This window comes from Mus musculus, chromosome 3 (assembly GCF_000001635.26).
Source record: "Mus musculus strain C57BL/6J chromosome 3, GRCm38.p6 C57BL/6J".
NCBI lineage: Eukaryota > Metazoa > Chordata > Mammalia > Rodentia > Muridae > Mus > Mus musculus.
This window is the reverse complement of record NC_000069.6, coordinates 121,243,570-121,261,948: the sequence shown is the minus strand read 5'-3', so window position 1 is coordinate 121,261,948 and position 18,379 is coordinate 121,243,570. Positions and strand designations below refer to the sequence as shown.

At 45.8% G+C, this 18,379-nt stretch overlaps 1 protein-coding gene and 1 pseudogene across 9 annotated transcripts in view; both read left to right on the top strand.

Moving 5' to 3' along the window:
- Window positions 1–18,379, top strand: part of Tlcd4 (TLC domain containing 4) — an 81,101-nt gene that overhangs the window by 21,160 nt on the left and 41,562 nt on the right. For 3 of the 9 annotated variants that reach the window (XM_011240340.1, XM_030252956.1, XM_011240339.2), the window contains one exon: window positions 14,866–14,947. The exons of 5 other annotated variants lie outside the window; for them this stretch is intronic. The gene's annotated coding sequence lies outside the window, so the exon portion shown is untranslated. Of the gene's footprint in view, window positions 1–14,862; window positions 14,948–18,379 lie in introns of all 9 variants that reach the window. One more of the 9 variants, XM_011240337.1, reaches the window with a different exon arrangement.
- Gm9353 (predicted gene 9353) lies at window positions 11,180–11,920 on the top strand (annotated as a pseudogene).

Here is an 18,379-nt window from a genome sequence, read left to right as displayed (position 1 = left end):
CAAAATATTAAAAAGTAATCTTTGATGTTTAAATTAACTCAGATACCAGTTTGGAGGCAATGTGGGAGAGTTTGTGTGGATGGTGGGAATTAATGTGTTTAATACTCATGTCTGTAATTTTATTTAGTAAAACCTTTACATAGTCAGATAATTGAAAAATTAAAAATGGATCTAGGATGGGGATGTTTTAAGGTGAAATTAACGTTTATAAGTAGTTTCTTAAGTCAATATATTCAGGAATCCCACTGCCCATGTTCCATCAGGTTAAAGATCTTTTCTCTTTGTTTCTATTTTCCTTAAGTTGTATGGATGAAACGAAATAAGATGTGTGTACCGGTGATGTCAGAAAAACTTGAGACTAGTTGTGGAGGCTCCCCTCCCCTGTGCCATGTGATGATCCAGAGAATTTATTCTCTTTGGATCCCTGCAACTCCTCTCACCACACTGCCTCTGTCCAGCGCTTCTCTGCGGTGCCATCTTTCAGGAGTTTTATCTGTCTGGGCTGGATGTCTTTGCCCCAGTTGCTTAGTCATTATCACTAGCTTTGTGCTTCTGCTCCTTCCAGTAAAAGCCTTCATCACTTGGGGGAAAAGAAAAAATTATGGCTCTTGCCACTAAAGTCCTCTCTGTTCACTTGGAAGCGCTAGGGGTGACAGTTGTCAGAGGCTTGAAACGTCAATCACCAGAGAAGATGGACGTTTGCTAAGAGTTTTCTAAATAGACCTACAGAGTAAGGATGCTAGAGTTGGCCAGGCCTTGCATGTTTGCTGAAATCTCTGTTGGAGAGATTCCACTGGACTATCAAGAGAGGCCCTGTGAGGTGACCACCGAGCTCTGAGAAGCTAAACTGTGCTAAACTGGGTAAGGATACTCCCTGCAAAGGAGTGGGAAGGCAGAAAAGTGCCCTGCAGGAAGGGATGGCTACCTTCCCAGACTAACATCACCAATGGAGCAATGGAGCCTGGGTTTCTGAAGGGAGGCAGGGAAGGGGCTGAGGTACAGAGAGGAAGTGGAAGAGTCTGAGGTTGCTCTGTCACTCTTTGAGAATTTATTGTCCCTCACCATCAAGGGCAGCTATATTACAGTCATCAGACCTGTTCCTTCCACTTCCCTTGGTGCTCCAAAGGAGGCCTGGCACACCTGTGTCCTCTCAAAGCCCCATTTATTACAGGACACCACGCAGTTTAGTTCATAAACCCATCAGACCTCAAATCTCCCTCCACCCTGCTTCCAAGTTAATATTCTGTCTTACAGATTAAAGATTCAGTTGATCTTTGCTGTCAGGGCTTAGCTGAGCAGTCTACACTACACTAAGATACAGAAAAGTTGTTGTTGTTGTTTGTTTGTTTTTTTCTACAGTTTTCCTTTTAAGGAAGATAGTGAACTAATGAGATTAGTGGCCATATGTCCAAGGGGGCCTGAGTGGAAGGTAAAGTTAACGTGAGTTATGTTGGCTAGCCGGTGCCATCGTCCTTGAGCAGTTTAGGGATCCCACTGAGTGTAGACGGTTTCCTGGTACTCTCCCTACTCCCAAGTGCCCTGTGAGGGGGTGGGGGAAAGAGAGCGGTATGGGAGGTGGACTTCCCATCATTCCTTGGGATGGCACACACACTTGAACTGGATGTTAAGGACAGCTGTATTCACGTGACACGTAATATTTGTTAGGAACACATCCCATCAGGACAGTGATGTAATTTCGTAAAGGAGCCCAAAGCACTTTGGCAGCGTTTTCCCTTAAGCATGAAAGGTGGCTCGCTGAGAGATGGAGCCCTGCTGCTCTGAGACCTGCTGTTCCTTCGAAGGCCTTGGAGATCCCAGCAGGTCCCAGAAGCCAAGATAAGGCAGCACTAGAAAAGAGGTTTCTTTGCTGAGGTAACATGGATGTATTTAGGAAGAGGTAATCCTGTGGGTGCCCCAGGAGCTGGTAGTACCGTGTAACTGATCAGCAATCTTGAAAGTAGCCCTTGAAGATAGCTGCCCATCCACCCAGGGCTTAAACCACACGCAGAAAGGAGCTGTTGAATAATGGACCAATGTCCTAGACCTGACAGAAACAGTGCTTCAGGCATTACTGGGCCAGGACACCAGAAAGTTCAGTTTTACTTTGAGACCCAGAACACAAATAAGTATATGAGCATCTAAAATAAGTTGTTATTCTTGTTCTGTTTCTAGTTTTGTTTTGTTTTAAAAAAACTCCTGACCGCTAGTCCACCGTTTGTTTAATCGGTGGAAAACCAAGTAGGGTAGGGTAGGGTGGCCTAGTGATACCGGAGGGGATGGCTGAGCCCTAGCTGGATGTCTGCGGACAGAAGGAAGTGTGGGACCTGTCTGGTCTGTGAAGGTATGAGACTCATAGAGCCAAACGGCAGCTGGATGGGGCAGATGCAGACAGAGACTTCCCACTTGTCTGTTCACTGCAAAGTCAAGCAGATTGCTTCTGAAGGGTGAGGAGGACGAAGTGTGGAAAGGAAGTTGCGTTTGGATTTCAAAGCAGATCTCTTTGGAGCAGTAGCTCCTTCTTTGTAGAGTTTGTGAGGAAACAAATGGGCCAGAACAAAATAGCTGATGGATTTAGGTCATGTCCACTTCTGTGGGCCGCCTCGCCTCGCCTCGCCTCGGGGAGCGCAGGGGCGCTCAGATGTGGGAAGGATGAGGAGGCAGGCGCACACTTCCTGCCTTGGAGAAGTTCTGAGCTAAGCTCAGGGGGTGCGTTGTTCCTAAGCCCCGCTTCCTGGTTGTGCTCAGGAAGAAGTTGGCTGCCTGCCTCACCAAGAATTGGAACACTATTCTCATTCTCTTTTATAACACGGCTGGGCTATCAAGACTTCCTCAGAGGTCGGTTCCATGGTCCATGATCAAATTCAAGCGTCTGTCTCTCAACCAGTGTCGGCAGCTAATTCTGCTTTGTGTCCTGCAGTTGGCCAAGGGCAATGACTATTCTTTGGACTTTTGGTTTCCCTTTTCATAACAGTTAACGTCTGGCCCCCACCCCTAGGTAAAACAAAGCCTACCGAAGAAAGTACACAGGTATCCGAGCCTGTTGCTTAGTTACTGCAACTTAGTTAGATTTTGTCATTGACATCTGACCTAGTTGGGTCCTCCTTTTGAACCATCTGGTCTCCTGATGTACCTTTCTGACTGCAGGTGATATTTTTTTTTTAGGTGTTTAACATCAGCCCTTCCCTTTTTAAAATCTGCCTGGCATTTGTCCAATGCTTTCATTAGTATTACCTCATATCCTCCAGTTTTGGTTATCTGCCCAGCTACTCCTGTGAGCTCAGTTTTGGATCCCAGGCTCTAGAGACAGCTATATATGCTGTTGAGTTTTCTGTATCGGCTTTAATTTAACTTTCAGTTTGGGGGCATAAGGAGAAAGTATCCCCGTCAGGCTCACTTCATTTCATTCTCTCCAAGCAAACTTAAAACCCATTGAAAGATGTATTTTGGGGGCTGAGGATGCACGCCGTAGGGGAGACAGCTCTGTGCTGAGCCCCCAGTGCTGCAATGAGCACTGATAATGCCTTCTGTCTTGGTGTGTGTTTATTTGATGGAATGGTAGCAAGAAGGAATTTTAATTGATTTATTATTATTATTATTATTATAAGAATTTCATCACGTTTTATAACTAATTTGCCTATTTTCTTTTTCCTTTTCTTTTCTTTTCTTTTCTTTTCTTTTCTTTTCTTGTCTTTTCTTGTCTTTTCTTGTCTTTTCTTGTCTTTTCTTGTCTTTTCTTGTCTTTTCTTGTCTTTTCTTGTCTTTTTCTGTCTTTTTCTGTCTCCCCACCTTCCTTTCCCCCAGACTGGGTTTCTCTGTGTAACCTTGACTTCCTGGAACTCACTCTGTAGAGCAGGCTAGCTTCGAGTTCAGAGATCTGCCTGCCTATCAAGTGCTGGGATTAAAGGCCTGTGCCACCACTGGCTGGTTGTTAATGCGTGCGTGAGTGCATGTGTGTGCTTGCGTGCTCCTGCCCCTGCCCGCCCGTGACCAGGAGTCCGCATTCATGTTTTTACCAATGGCTCTCCACCTTGTTTATTTGCTTGTTTTCAAGACAGGGTCTCACTATGTAGCTTTGGCTGTCCCAGAACTCACTATTGTAGACCAGGCTGGCCTGGCACTCACAGACTCTGAAAGCTAGGATTAAAGGCATGGGCTTTGTCCCGCCTCCCTGGCTCTTTCCACCCTGGTTTTAAAGACAGCATCACCCACTGAAGCTGGCGCTCACTGTTTGACAGAACTAGTTGGCTAGAAAGCCCTGGGGATCCTTCTATCTCTGTAGGTGGGAGCCACCTCGCCAGGGGAGGCCGAGATCCAAATGCACTCAGCTTCTCATGACTACAGCAGGCTCTTTACCAACGCAGCCGGCTCTCCAGGCCCACTTCTCATGCTTTTGAAAACCTGTGTATTGCCAAAAAAATAAAAATAAAAAAAATGGTTTGTAGAAAACCGGAGTGCCGTGGGGCAAGATAAAGATCCAGTGGGAGGCGGAAGAACTCATCTCCTAAGCAGAGGCGGGGTTCTGGCAACTCCTAGATTCACATCTCAGAAACAAACCCTTAAGACACTGAGGATTTGGAGAGCTTGATAATGCCTTTGTACAGCCCAAGATCATCAGGGTTTTCCCAAGCAGGTGTGCTACATCACTATATAATCTTAGGTACTTGGGAGTCTGAGGCAAGAGCGTTGCAAGTTTGAGGCCAACCTTGGCAACTTAGTTAAGACCTCCATCTCAAAATAAAACTGGGTAAGAGGAAACCAGGGGTAGTGACACATATCCATCATGATAGCCTTTGGAAAGATGAAGCAGGATAGTTAGGATTCAAGGGCAGTCCCTGCTACACGAGGCTAGTATGGACTATATGAGATCCTGCCATGGGTAGATAGATAGATAGATAGATAGATAGATAGATAGATAGATAGATACATACATACATACATACATACATACATACATACATACATACATATATACATACATGAATTGGGATGTAGCTCAGTGATAGTAAGCTTGCCTAGTATATATCAAAGCCCTGGGTTCAGTCACAGCGTTGGAGCTGGGCAGAGAAGGGATTTGGGACAATTTGAAAAGATATATACACTATAGCAACATAAACTAGACATTGGGGTAAACACAACATAAAAGCAATGGATGTGTGAGTAAGGCTGCCTGGTGCACTGTAAACTCCTGTTCTCCTCTTGCTACAAGCTCTGCTTTGTAATACTCCAGTAGCCAAAGAATCAGCAACACAGTTCAGAATCCTGGCCTGAGAGCCCCAACTGTGGCTGGTTCTGAGGGTCCTGGGAGGTGGGAAAGGGGCGTGGTTCTGGCCAGCTACTCTAGCCAGTTGCTGAGCCCCAGTTTCAGTGGGTGATGCTGTCTTTGAAAACAAGAGGGAGAGAGACTGAGAAAGACGCTGGACGTGGACTCCTGGCTTCCTCACACACGTTCACACATAAAAACACAATTCCTTCTGAGTCTGTAATTGGCAACACCATCCCTGCAGAGGCTTGGTGAACATACCAACCATCTGGGCTTCATACAGTAAAACCTACTGGCTTGACTTTCTGACGCCATCTCACTCAGATCAAGTTCTTTGGTGCTCGCCAGGGGCGCTCAGGAAAAGGTCAGTAGGGTGAAGTGTACGTTCATGGGCTTAACCCAGAAATAGCTTTAATAGGACCTAAAGGGACATGTGGTCAAGATAAATAGCAATGTGATCTTCTTCCTGGATAGTCTTTTTACAAGGCGGTGCACAGCATACGGCTTGAGTATATTGGCCTGACCCTAGTTTATAAAGCTGGGGACCTTGGCTACTCAGAAGTCCCCTGGATCTGAGCTTCTGTAGTTACCAAATACTTGTCTCAGTAACTGCTCCCTAGAACAGGTCTCTGTAGCTCAGGCAGGGGTCACCTGTCATCCTCCTTTTGGCCTCTCAGGGAGCTGGCATTAGAGACCTGCACCATCAAGACATGCTTTCTGGACAGCCCTTCATGATCAAGGCTGTGGGCTACCCTTAGTTCATTTTGCATGATTCCCCGTGCTTAATGATATCAATTGTGAGATTTTTAGTTAAACTGTGATGTTAATGAGACATCTGCTCCGACTTGCATATTAACTCACTGGGCTATGAAGTGGTTAAAAAAAAAGGCACGTGACTTCAATCTCATGGTCAGATCAAGGTATGTTCAAGGTCAGCCTGGTCTATGTAGGGAGTTCCAGGACAGCCAGCCAGCTCTGTGTAGAGTCTGTCTCAAACAACAAGAGACAAAACAGCAACAAAATCCACATCGTTGTGTTTGTCTACCTGGCTCCACGCTGGATGCTGAGTCAGGCTGGTAATTATCCAGTTTATTGGCTAGTGGCATAGTTAGAGCTGGTGTTAGGCGAAGGCGTTTTCATAGGAAGAGGTCAGATGAGAAACTACTCAGCGTACTTCCAGTAGTTTTAATGGTCCTTCGGTAGAAGAAAAGGCTACCTAAGAATATGGAAAGGCCTTGGCTGTCTTGTTTGTTTGTTTGTTTTAGAAGCATTACTCCTTCTCAGATCATCCTGTTTCTAGGCCCCAGGTGGGGGTAGGTGGTCAGAGGGAAAGGGAAGGTACTGGGAGGGGTTGTGAGCCATGTACGCTTATCTGCATACATGGGAATATGGAAAGGAAACCCACCAGTGTTTATAGGAGTATAAATTGTAGATTCCACGCTTGACGAAATACGGAACACTTGTTATTTTTTCCATGTATTACCGTCTTTTGTTTCCCTTCGGAAATGAGTTCCTTCCCTCCAAGTAGTCTTGTCCTCTCCTCTTCTGCTTTGGTGTCATATACATTGAACAGAACAAAACAAAAAACCCTCGGTGCCACACACGAGAAAACATGTAAGATCTGTCTTTCTGCGCAACAGTTTTAGTCCTACCCAGTTCCCCCGCAGATGGTATAGTTTTGTTCTTTTTCATGGCCGAGTAGAAATCCATTGTGTGTGTGCCTCTCGTGTTTCTTCATCCATCGATGGAAACCTCAGTTGACTCTCCTTGGGTCCTGGGAATAGTGCTACTGTAAACACGGGCGTGCAGGTTCTCTCTGTGGTGTTCAGGCTTAGACTCCCTTGGGTCTATACCCAGGAGTCTGGCTGGAGCGTGTGGCAGTTCTATTTCTAGGCATTGAGGGAGCCTTCCTATTGATTCTCTTTCCATCACCAACCATGAGGTCCCACGCCACCCACATACCCACTACCTTCTCTCGTTTGCTTTCTTGATGACAGCTGCTAGGACTGGGCTGAGATTGAGTCTCATTGTTTGACGACTAAACATGTCCCCCATATATTTACTGGCCACTTGAACTTCTTTTTTTTTTTTTCTTTTTCTTTTTCTTTTTCTTTTTCTTTTTCTTTTTCTTTTCTTTCTTTCTTTCTTTCTTTCTCTAGATTTATTTATTTATTTATTTTTGGTTTTTCGAGACAGGGTTTCTCTGTGTAGTCCTGGATGTCCTGGAACTCACTCTGTAAATCAGGCTGGCCTCAAACTCAGAAATCCGCCTGCCTCTGCCTCCCAAGTGCTGGGATTAAAGGCGTGCGCCACCACTGCCCAGCCTTAAGATTTATTTATTATTATACACTGTACACTGTAGCTGTCTTCAGATGCACCAGAAGAGGGCATCAGATCTCAGTACGGGTAGTTGTGAGCCACCATGTGGTTGCTGGGATTTGAACTGAGGACCTTTGGGAGAGCAGTCAGTGCTCTTACTTGCTGAGCCATCTCGCCAGCCCCTCCACTTGTACTTCTTTAGAAATTGTCTGGTTCACTTGCACATGTATAGGCTGGGTTTCTTGGTGTTTGATTTTGAGTTATTAATATACTGTTAGAATCCCCTATTAGAGTATAGCTAGCAATGGTGTTCCAGCCTATAGGCGGTCTCTTCATGCTGTTAATTTCTGTGCTTTGAGAATCTTCTTATTTAAACTACCAAACTGAAATTGGATGATAAATATAGGTGAGCTTTAGGGCTTTTAGGCCTAGGAGAAAAAGAATGATCTAATGGAGTTAGATACAGAATGTCAGATTGTATGGTTCAGGGCTGACAGAGAGGTTAGGTGTGATATTTCCTGCTTAGGAAAGGAGCACCCTGTGTGTGTGTCTGTTTTTATGCCTCTTCTTTTCTTTCTTTCTTTCCTTTTCTTTTTCTTTCTCTCCCCCCCCCCCCTTTTTGGTTTTTTCAAAACCAGGTTTTTCTCTGTGTAGCTCTGGCTGTCCTGGAACTCACTTTGTAGACCATGCTGGCCTTAAATTCAGAGATCCACCTGCCTCTGCCTCCCAAGCGCTGGGATTAAAGGCGTGTGCCACCACTGCCTTTTCTCTCTTCTCTTCTCTTCTCTTCTCTTTCTTTTCTTTTCTTTCCTGACAAGGTCTCACTGTGTATCCTTGACTGGCTTGGAACAAATTATGTAGACCAGGCTGACTTCTGCATCCCCCAGTGCTGGGATTAAAGGCACGAGATGAGACACTATGCCCAGGCAAGCTCTAGTTTACTTTGTTTTGAGAGGGGGCTCTCTGATGACCTCTGTTGGCTTTGGGCACCTGTGTAGTCAAAGATGACTTTGCATTCTGGATTCTCCTGCCTTCACTTTTCAACCTTGCATGGTTTACAAGCATGTCCCACCACACAGGGATCATCATTCTTGATTGAACATCTTAAAACAATATTATTTCTTGGGATATAGGGGGTTGTCTAGATAGGTCTTTAGAGGGGAACTGTAATGGCTATTCCTGGTTGTCAACTTGACTATATCTGGAATGAAATACAATCCAGAATTGGAGGACTCACCTGTGATCCAGATCTTGAGGCTGGGAAACACAAGTTTCTGACCTGGATCTTTGTATGGAGATCTTGAAGCATAGTGGCCATGAAAAGCTTAGGCCCAGGCAAGGTTGTACAAGCCTTTAATCCCAGGACACTGAGGTAAGGAGATCTCTGCATTCAAGGTCAGCCTGGGATAAAACCAGACCTAGATTCAGGCGAGGTGGTACACACCTGTAATCTGAGCCACACCTTCTGCTGGAGACCTACATAAGGACATTGAAAGAAGGAAGATTCACCCAGTCTTCTTCGCCTGCTTGTACTTACTTGCCAGCACATCTGTTGGAACCTACATCTTGAGGATTCTAGTTTATACAGAAGAGCAGCTGAAACAGCCCCGTGGGACCGAGCAACTACTAGATCCTTGGACTTTCCATCCACAGCTGACCATTGTTGGGGTAGTTGGACTAAGACTGTGAGTCATCACAACAAATTCCCTTAATATATAGAGACATTCCATATGTTCTGTGACTCTAGAGAACCCTGACTAATACAGGAACAGACTCAGGAAGTGGTTGGCATTCGCTTCAGGGTCACTGGGCTGGAAGAGCCTGGATGGCCTGTTAGTGTCTGCTGCCAACTGCAATTTCCAGCCTCAGTTTCCTCCTTGTAGGCTCGTGGCCCCACAGTAATGCAGGAGCAGAAGGAGCAGGCATCGAGAGTTGCCTGAGAGCTGCCTCTGCTCTTTAACTCTCTTGCTCTCCCTTGCGCTGTATTCTGTGTATGAGCAGGTAGCAAGACCAGCCCAGGTGATGAAGGTAGAGACAGAAGACTCCATCTGGTTGGGAGTGGTAGTATGTCACATTGAAAAGTGATTGGTGACCATTACAGTTTGCTACTATACATGGCTACATGTATTGTATACTGTAATGGTGGCCATTAGGTGTAATGGCGGCCATTAGGGTATTATCTCACTTAAACCATACAAACATAAGGCAATACAGGCATTCATTTTTTAAAAAAGATTTATTTATTTATTTAATGTATATGAGTACACTGTAGCTATACAGATGGTTGTGAACTTTCATGTGGTTATTGGGTATTGAATTTAGGACCTCTGCTTGCTTGCTCTGGTCAGTCCCTTTGCTCCGGTCAACTTTGCTCCCTCAGGCCCAAAAATTTATTTATTATTATAAATAAGTACACTGTATCTTTGTTCAGACAAAACAGAAGAGGGCGTCACATCTCCTTACAGGTGGTTGTGAGCCACCATGTGGTTGCAGGGATTTGAACTCAGGACCTTCGGAAGAGCAGTCTTTTACCAGCTGAGCCATCTCACCATCGCCAATATAGGCATTCTTATGCATGCCTATTGTATAGAATTTGTAGGTTACAGAGGATAACTACTTCATCCTCCTCTTCTTCCTCTTCCTTCTCTTCCTCCTCCTCTTCCCCTTCTTCCCCCTCTTTTTCTTCTTCAGACAGGGTTTCTCTATGTAGCTCTGGCTGCCCTCAAACTCACAGATATCCACCTGCCTCTGCCTCCCTGGAATTAAAGTACACTGGGCTTAAAGGTGAAAGGTGTGCACCTATGCCTGGTCTGCCCAGGATGTATTATTTTTAACCAGTCTAGTTCTCACTTGCTAAATGGAATAAGTCTTCCAAACCCATCCGTTGACCCTTCAGCTTCTCTCACCCGAGGTAATACCCTCCTGAGGGGGCAGGAAGGAGAAGGAAAGCAGAAGGTGGGAGGTCGAGCCTTGCCTCAGCCACTCCTCAGCAGGCCAAGGACGTGCCCGTGGCCAGTGGACTCTTTCCTGGTTGCGAGGTGAGAAGAATCGCCTACCCTGTACGTTTTGACTTCCTGGGAAGCTTGGCAGGTCTCCCGTTCTGTCTCTCCCCTCTCCTCCCTTAAAATAGAGGAGAAATTATTCGGGAAAAATTGTGTGTTGTCCAGTTTTTCCTTGATTTCATGGTGTTGGCAGAAGGCCAGAAGATGTTCTAAGCCAAACAGCTCCTGCTGGGATCTCTCTCTGGGAAAGGAAGGGCACTGATTTGAAAATAAGCATATCAGAAGCTGGGAAGGAAGCCTTCCTGGCCTCCAGCCTTCCCAGCCGATGCTTTGCCACCTGGTCCCTCAGCCGCAGGGCCCTTACAGCGCAGACTCCCAAGGCTAGTATTGCATTGGAAATTAATTTTATTAAAGACTAGCTTTCAAACGGTACCAGCCTTTAAACCTGTACTTTTGATTTGTGCCAGAAACTGTAGTTAGTAGTGTGATTTCCCAATTACTGTGACCCACCCCCAACCCGGGGTGTTCTGGTTTATCCAAAATTCAGCAGCTGGGACCTGGGAGGATACACTACGGAGCAGTAGGCCAAGACGTTACTGCTGAATCCCCAGGGCTGCGTCCAACTCCATCATGGAAACCCCCAGCACTCCTGAAGCCACCGGGACAGGCAAATACATTGTCTCAACACAGAGACCTGATGGGACTTGGTGCAAGCAGCGGAGGGTCAAAGAAGGATACGTGCCCCAAGAGGAGGTCCCAGTCTATGAAAACAAGTATGTGAAGTTTTTCAAGAGTAAACCAGAACTTCCCCCAGGGCTGAGCCCTGAGGCCACCACACCGGTCCCATCCAGACCTGAAGGTGGTGAAGCAGGCCTCTCCAAGACAGCCAAATGCAACCTGAAGCAGAAGGAGAAGAGGAGGGAGGCAGCAGCAAGAGAAAGACACAGAGGCCTTGAGCAGGACTCTTGATGAGGTGTCTCTGGGAGACAGCCCAGGCGCCCTACGCTCTCCAGGGCCCCCAGGCCACACCTCTAGCTGCCTCTGATCCATCCAACTCTGTTGCCACCGCAGAGAAAGCCAAGAAGATCCGGAACTAAGGAAGAAGCTGCGACGGGTGGAGGAGCTGCAGCAAGGCATCCTGGCCGGGGAGGTCAGCCAGCCCAGCAGAGACCAGCTGGAGAAGCTGGCCCAGCGGAGCTGTCTGCAGAGGCACTGGAGGACTTGGAGTTGGGCCTGTGAGGCTTCAGGAGTAGGGGAGTGGACTTCTGAGTAAACCATGGGGTGTTCTGGGGTCCAGGGAGTGTGGGCCGCAGTAGTCAGGAGAGGAGCCCCCATCCTGGCTTGATTTCTGCCCAGTGCTCTGAAAGTCAAAGTAAAGAAATTCAATGAAGTGCAGGTAAATGGCGGGAGTAACTATGACTCTCTTAAGGTAGCCAAATGCCTCGTCATCTAATTAGTGACGCGCATGAATGGATGAACAAGATTCCCACTGTCCCTACCTACTATCCAGCGAAACCACAGCCAAGGGAACGGGCTTGGCGGAATCAGCGGGGAACGAAGACCCTGTTGAGCTTGACTCTAGTCTAGTCTCCTGTGGCCGGACTCTGCCCTCCAAAGCCTAGGCTCTCCTTCATCCCTCCCCCTTCTTCTCAGCTCCTGTTTTTAGACTTTCCCAGTGTTCACCTTCTGAGTGCCGGCCGACCTGAGGTACCTCTGCTGCTGTGCTGATCTGACTGTCTTGTTGAAAAGAAAACCGGTGTGTGTGTGTGTGTGTGTGTGTGTGTGTGTGTCTGTGTGTATGTGTGTGTCTGTGTGTGTGTGTGTGTGAGGACTGAGGCTGAGGTTACAAGGAGACTCAGTTTTGGAGTCTTGCTTCCTGTTCAGTGTTTGAGTTATTTCCCTGGCCACCCCTAACCTCTTCCATTTTATTTATTCATTTATTTATTTTATTTTAAAAAGAAAGTATGAATAAATTCAAGTAGGAAAAAAGAAAAAGAAAAAAAAAACAGCAGCTGTAGTCAGAACTCAGATGTTTAGAAGAACAAAAGCTTCCTTATAAAAAGAAAAGTTCTAAGTAGGGTGAGGTGAGAGGAAACCACTTCTCTGCTGTAAATCCCACGTGGACTCTGAGCCTCTGGGCCCTAGAAACCCAACTGGATTTCCTGGGGGTAGAACTCAGTGGGCTGGAGCATGGGGTAGGGGGAGCCAGTGAGGAGGTCCTTAACTGGTGGGGACCACAGTTCTCATTGGGCATTCCTGCAAAGACTGGGCATAAGGGCCAGCTGCAAAGAATGAAGCAGGAAGAACACACCAAATATGCCAGAAGATAAGGGTGTTGTGCGACACAGGAACGTTAGATTTCATTTATCATTAAGATAAAAGCTGGGGGCTGGTGAGATGGCTCAGTGGGTAAGAGCACCTGACTGCTCTTCCGAAGGTCTGGAGTTCAAATCACAGCAACCACATGGTGGCTCACAACCATCTATAACAAGATCTGATGCCCTCTTCTGGAGTGTCCGAAGACAGCTACAGTGTACTTACATATAATAAATAAATAAATCTTTAAAAAAAAAAAAGATAAAAGCTGGGCTGGGTGGTGGTGGTGCACACCTTTGCTCCCAGCACTTGAGAGGCAGAGGCAGGCAGATTTCTGAGTTCGAGGCCAGCCTGGTCTACAAAGTGAGTTCCAGGACAGCCAGGGCTATACAGAGAAACCCTGTCTTGAAAAAACAAAACAAAACACAAAAAAACCAAAACAAACAAACAAAAAAGATAAAAGCTGGAACATGCTTGGGAAGGCCAGGAGATGGAAAGTTCAAGGCCATCGGGTAGCTTAGAGCCTGTCTCAAAACAAAGTACAAAGAAGGCTGGAGATCTCCTAAGGAGTGTTTGCCCAGCAGGAAAGACCCCAACAATGACAGAACACCCCAAACTAAAGCATATAAAGTGTTTTGATGCAGTCAAAGAAAGTAATAAGAACTGTTTTTTTTAAAAATCCCAATTAATAACCCTTGAAATGGAAAGGAAACCTGGTGAGGGAGCAGGGCTTCTTGAGGAGAAGCTAAGGACATGGTGGAACCCCACACTCGCCATGGCAGACAACTTGGGCAGGGACTCGCTCTTGGAGAAAATCTTTATCAGAAAGCTTTTCCTATTATAATAAACTACAGGGAGACCTCAAGTTGGGTGTGGTGGCTCATCCTTGAAATTTTAGCACTTGGGTGGCAGAGGCAGGAGGGTGGCAAGGAATTCAGGCTTTGCCTTGAGTTGATAGTTTGTTTCTAAGTCCCTTTCACACCCTCCCAGCAAATGAGTAAATAAATACAACAGAGATGGCCACAGAAACTGCCCTGAGCAGAGATGGCAGGAAGAATCCTAGAAGGTCTTTAAGATAGCAACAAAGAGACTGGATTATGTCAGATAAGGTAAACATCTTTGATTAAAGAGATTTTCAGTAGAGTTAGGAATTGTCAAGAGTTCTCTCTGACCTGTGGATAGGGTGGGGCCACCTAGAGCTGTGACAGAGCTTCCATTAGGGACTAGATTTAGCTTCCCTCCTGTCCTGGCCTCCTGTGCCCAACTTACATAGAATCGTGAGGGCATGCTATGTTTTGTTATTACTAACACAACTGCCAGTTGCCAGGGTCTGTGGCAGGCAGAATTGAAGAATCTTTCTTTAACTTAAATTCTGTTACACGCCGATGGGGACAGAAAGGTTGGAAGATTGTTACCAGACTCAGGGGGTGGCAGTCTGTGCTCCAGCATGCCAGGTTTGCTTCCCTATCCTCAATGAGCCAACTAAAGGAGCCACAGTCATGGTGGCAGGCAGAACAAAGTGACCACACTGAGAGGGGGGAGGAAGAGATGCAGTGACTTCCCTGGTCCATCTCCAGGAGGTCCTGATGTGAGAGTGGTGCTTAAGTAGCCAGAGAAGGGCACAGGTGTGGTCTCCTGCCCAGCATTGTCGAAGCAGGACATTTTTCTCATCTGACAAGTTGTAACTCTTTCTCCTGGAGGCTGGTTCCTCCTCTGGACATCCCCAGGTTGTCCTCCATTTTCTTTTTTTTTTTTTTTTTTTTTAATTTTATTTATTTTATTATTATATGTAAGTACACTGTAGCTGTATTCAGACACACCAGAAGAGGGAGTCAGATCTTGTTACGGATGGTTGTGAGCCACCATGTGGTTGCTGGGATTCGAACTCTGGACCTTCGGAAGAGCAGTCGGGTGCTCTTACCCACTGAGCCATCTCACCAGCCCCTGTCCTCCATTTTCTTTCAGCAGACAAGGAAATACTAATATCAGCAGTCTGAGCCAAAGAGCAGAGCGCGTGTCTCTTTAGAATGCCTTCACTCCTGCTGGGCAGGTCAGTTACTGGCTGGGGGAATGGAGGGCAAATGTGTAGTGTTTGAATCTGCAGGGATGAGAGTTTTTTCAGCAGTAATGAGGTTTCCTTGTTAAACCTTAAGTGAGATCACATGTTTCAGATAAGTGAGTCAACTTAGGGTTTCTCAGCTTTTCCTTGTTGGGCATTTTTCTCTTCAGTTACTTCTGGTTAAAAAGTGCCATTGCTAGGTTTGGTGATACACACTTTGGCAGATGTCTACATAGTGACCAGGCCTATTTAGTGAGATTCTGCCTTAGGAAAAAAAAAGGCCCAGGGTGTAGCTTAATGGTCACTCAGTATGTGCAAGGTCCTGTGCTCCATTCTTTGAATGTATGCATGCGTGTACGTACACACACACACACACACACACACACACACACACACACACACACACACACAGAGCAGGCGGCTGTTAGAGGATCTGTGTATCTGTATGGCTTGCCTGTTGATTGTAGGCCCTGCAGAAGACTTTAGCAGGGATGCTGATGGTTCTTAAACTTTGCTCAGAAGAGAAAACATAGACATACCTGATGAATTTTCATCTAACGGTCAAGGCATAATTTAACAGTAATAAAACAGGGAGTCGGAGAAGCCCCTTAGCTGTTAAGAACACTTGCTGCTCTACCAAAAGACCCAGGTTGGATTCCTAGCACCTACATGCTGGCTCACAACTGTTCTTAGCAAACCCTTTCTAGGGGATTTGAACCCTCTCATGGCTTCCTTAGGTACCAGGCATGCATGTGATATACAGACTACTTACTGTCAAAACACCTACTAAACATAAAATGATAAAACAAGGTAGGGCTGGTGGTACACATAAATATTCCTAGGTACTTGGGAGGCTGAAGCCAGCACATACAGAATGAGTTCAAGGCCAACATAAGCAACTTAAGATTCTGTCCTTTAAAAAAAGAAGAGAGTTGGAGGTATAGCTCGGTGGTAGATAGGTTGTTTTGCATAGATGAGGCCCCAAAATACGAATATTTTGGGATATGTTCAATCCCAAGTACCACATAAAAGTTAAAAATAAAACCAAAACTGTCACTGTACTTAGCTGACATGTTTGTGTACATTTGCCTAGTTGTTTGCCAGTTCTACATGAATGAAAAGTTGAAAGTGTTGGTTATTCTTCACGTAGACATTTTAAAACCTGTGACCAGTTGTGGACTTTGTGTCAGCATTTAGACAGATCTTGTGATGAATCTAGCCCCTACTCAGATTTTAATAGGTTTTTAGTTTGTTTCTTGGGCTTGCTAAGTAGCTCATTACTGTTCATTTACTTATTCATGACTTACAGTTTTCATGGAAGAGATTTAAGTCCTATATGTTTTTTTAATTGTGTATTTTTATTTATTTATTAGCTATTTTCTTTATATACATTTCAAATGCTATCCTGAAAGTTCCCTATACCCTCCCTCCGCCCTGCTCCCCTACCCACCCACTCCCACTTCTTGGCCCTGGCATTCCCCTGTACTGGGGCACATAAAGTTTGCAATACCAAGGGGCCTCTCTTTCCAATGATGGCCGACTAGGCCATCTTCTGCTACATATGCAGCTAGAGACACGAGCTCCGGGGGCACTGGTTAGTTCATATTGTTGTTTCACCTATAGGGTTGCAGACCCCTTCAGCTCCTTGGGTACTTTCTCTAGCTCCTCCACTGGGGGCTCTGTGTTCCATCCAATAGATGATGACTATGAGCATCCATTTCTGTATTTGCCAGGCACTGGCATAGCCTCATACGAGACAGCTTTAACAGGTTCCCTTCAGCAAAGTCTTGCTGGCATATGCAATAGTGTCTGGGTTTAAGTCCTATATGTTAGGCCCATGAGAAGAATGTTAATAACTGCAGTTATCAGACTTTGAAAACATAGTGCAGATTGTTATATGTGTACATGAAACTTGGGAATGCTGGGCATGGTGGCACACACCTTTAATCCCAGCACTCGGGAGGCAGAGGCAGGCAGATTTCTGAATTTGAGACCAGCCTGGTCTACAAAGTGAGTTCCAGGGCAGCCAGGGCTATATAGAGAAACCCTGTCTCGAAAAACAAAACAAAACAAACCCTGAATTTTGGGAATGCAGGTCATATATTGAATGGAGGGAATTAAAGATGGCAGAAGATTGTTGTAGTATTAACTCATCTATATTGGCACTCTGCTTTTGGGTGCGGTAGAAGCTACATTGTCAACTTAGAACTCAGAAGGGAAATGATGATGTTCTTGAAGTATAGAGATCACTTATCACAATAGGAAAGTCTTCCAGCACGGATAGGAGAGCAGCCCCTGAGAGGAAAGAGTTCTTCAGGGTTGTGGGTTTTGGTAGGACTTTGTTGGGTTGATCAGTATGTGGGCTGTACAATTCACCCCGTGGGTAAACAAACCCTGAAGTTAGGAATGGGATGTCTATAGATGGGAAGATCTAGGAATAGGTCTGGGTGGGAGAAGAGGTGACTATGAGAGAGATATGTATATGAGCATGAAATTCTCAAAGAGTAATTAAAAATATCAAACAATAAAGTGAGCAGGTAGAATATGAATGCCTGTGAGCATTCTTTTGCTAGTAGGCTTTGAACACATGTGTTTATGGGAGAACATACCTTAGATATGAGAAAGTGAGGCTGGAGTTAGGTTGGGAGTGAGAGAATAGGATGTACGAAGGCCTTGTGGAGGGAGGAAGGAACCCTGCACCTTTAATTACACAGCAAGGCTATATAGCTAGATGCAGCACGTGGGGGGAAGGGCCAGGTGAGCCTGGAGATGAGGCAAAGCCTTCCTTAGGGGAGCATTGCAAATGAGGACTGGGAGGATGGGCTTGGAGGTGCCATGATTGGAGATGATCTCACAAAAGAGTCCCCTGAGCCCTTCAGTCCTTCACAGTAAGGAGTGAGTGTGGGGTTGGCCAGGAAAGTGATGAGATAGCTAGAGGAAAATAGATCTTCTGAAAGCTATTTAAGGAGCGAAATCTATAGGACTTTAAGTAGACAGGATATGATAGCGTAGTAGAAGGCCGTGACAATGAGATGATCTTTAGAGGTCAGGCCTGAGCCGGTTTGAGATGGCCTCAAGACCCCTATGCAGCTAGCTACCTTAGACCTCAGGAGCTCTGGGGAATGGAGATTTTAGATTTTAGTTTTTTTCCATCTAAATGGTGGCTAAAGCTACAGGTAGCTGTATTTGTGGATTCACCTAGGAGGCAAGTTAGACGGAAGGAGGCTGAGTGGCTTAGAGGATTCTCTTATTTAATGGTTGAGCAGAGAAGCACAGAGTTTAAAGGAGGAGCAGTCAGAAAGTCTGTTGCTGGGAGGTCAGGAGTGCTTGCAGGAGGCAGTGCTGAGCTGGCCACTAGAAATGGCTTAGTGCTGCAGAGAGAACAGCAAGGATAAGAATGGAGTGGTGAAAAGTGACACGGTA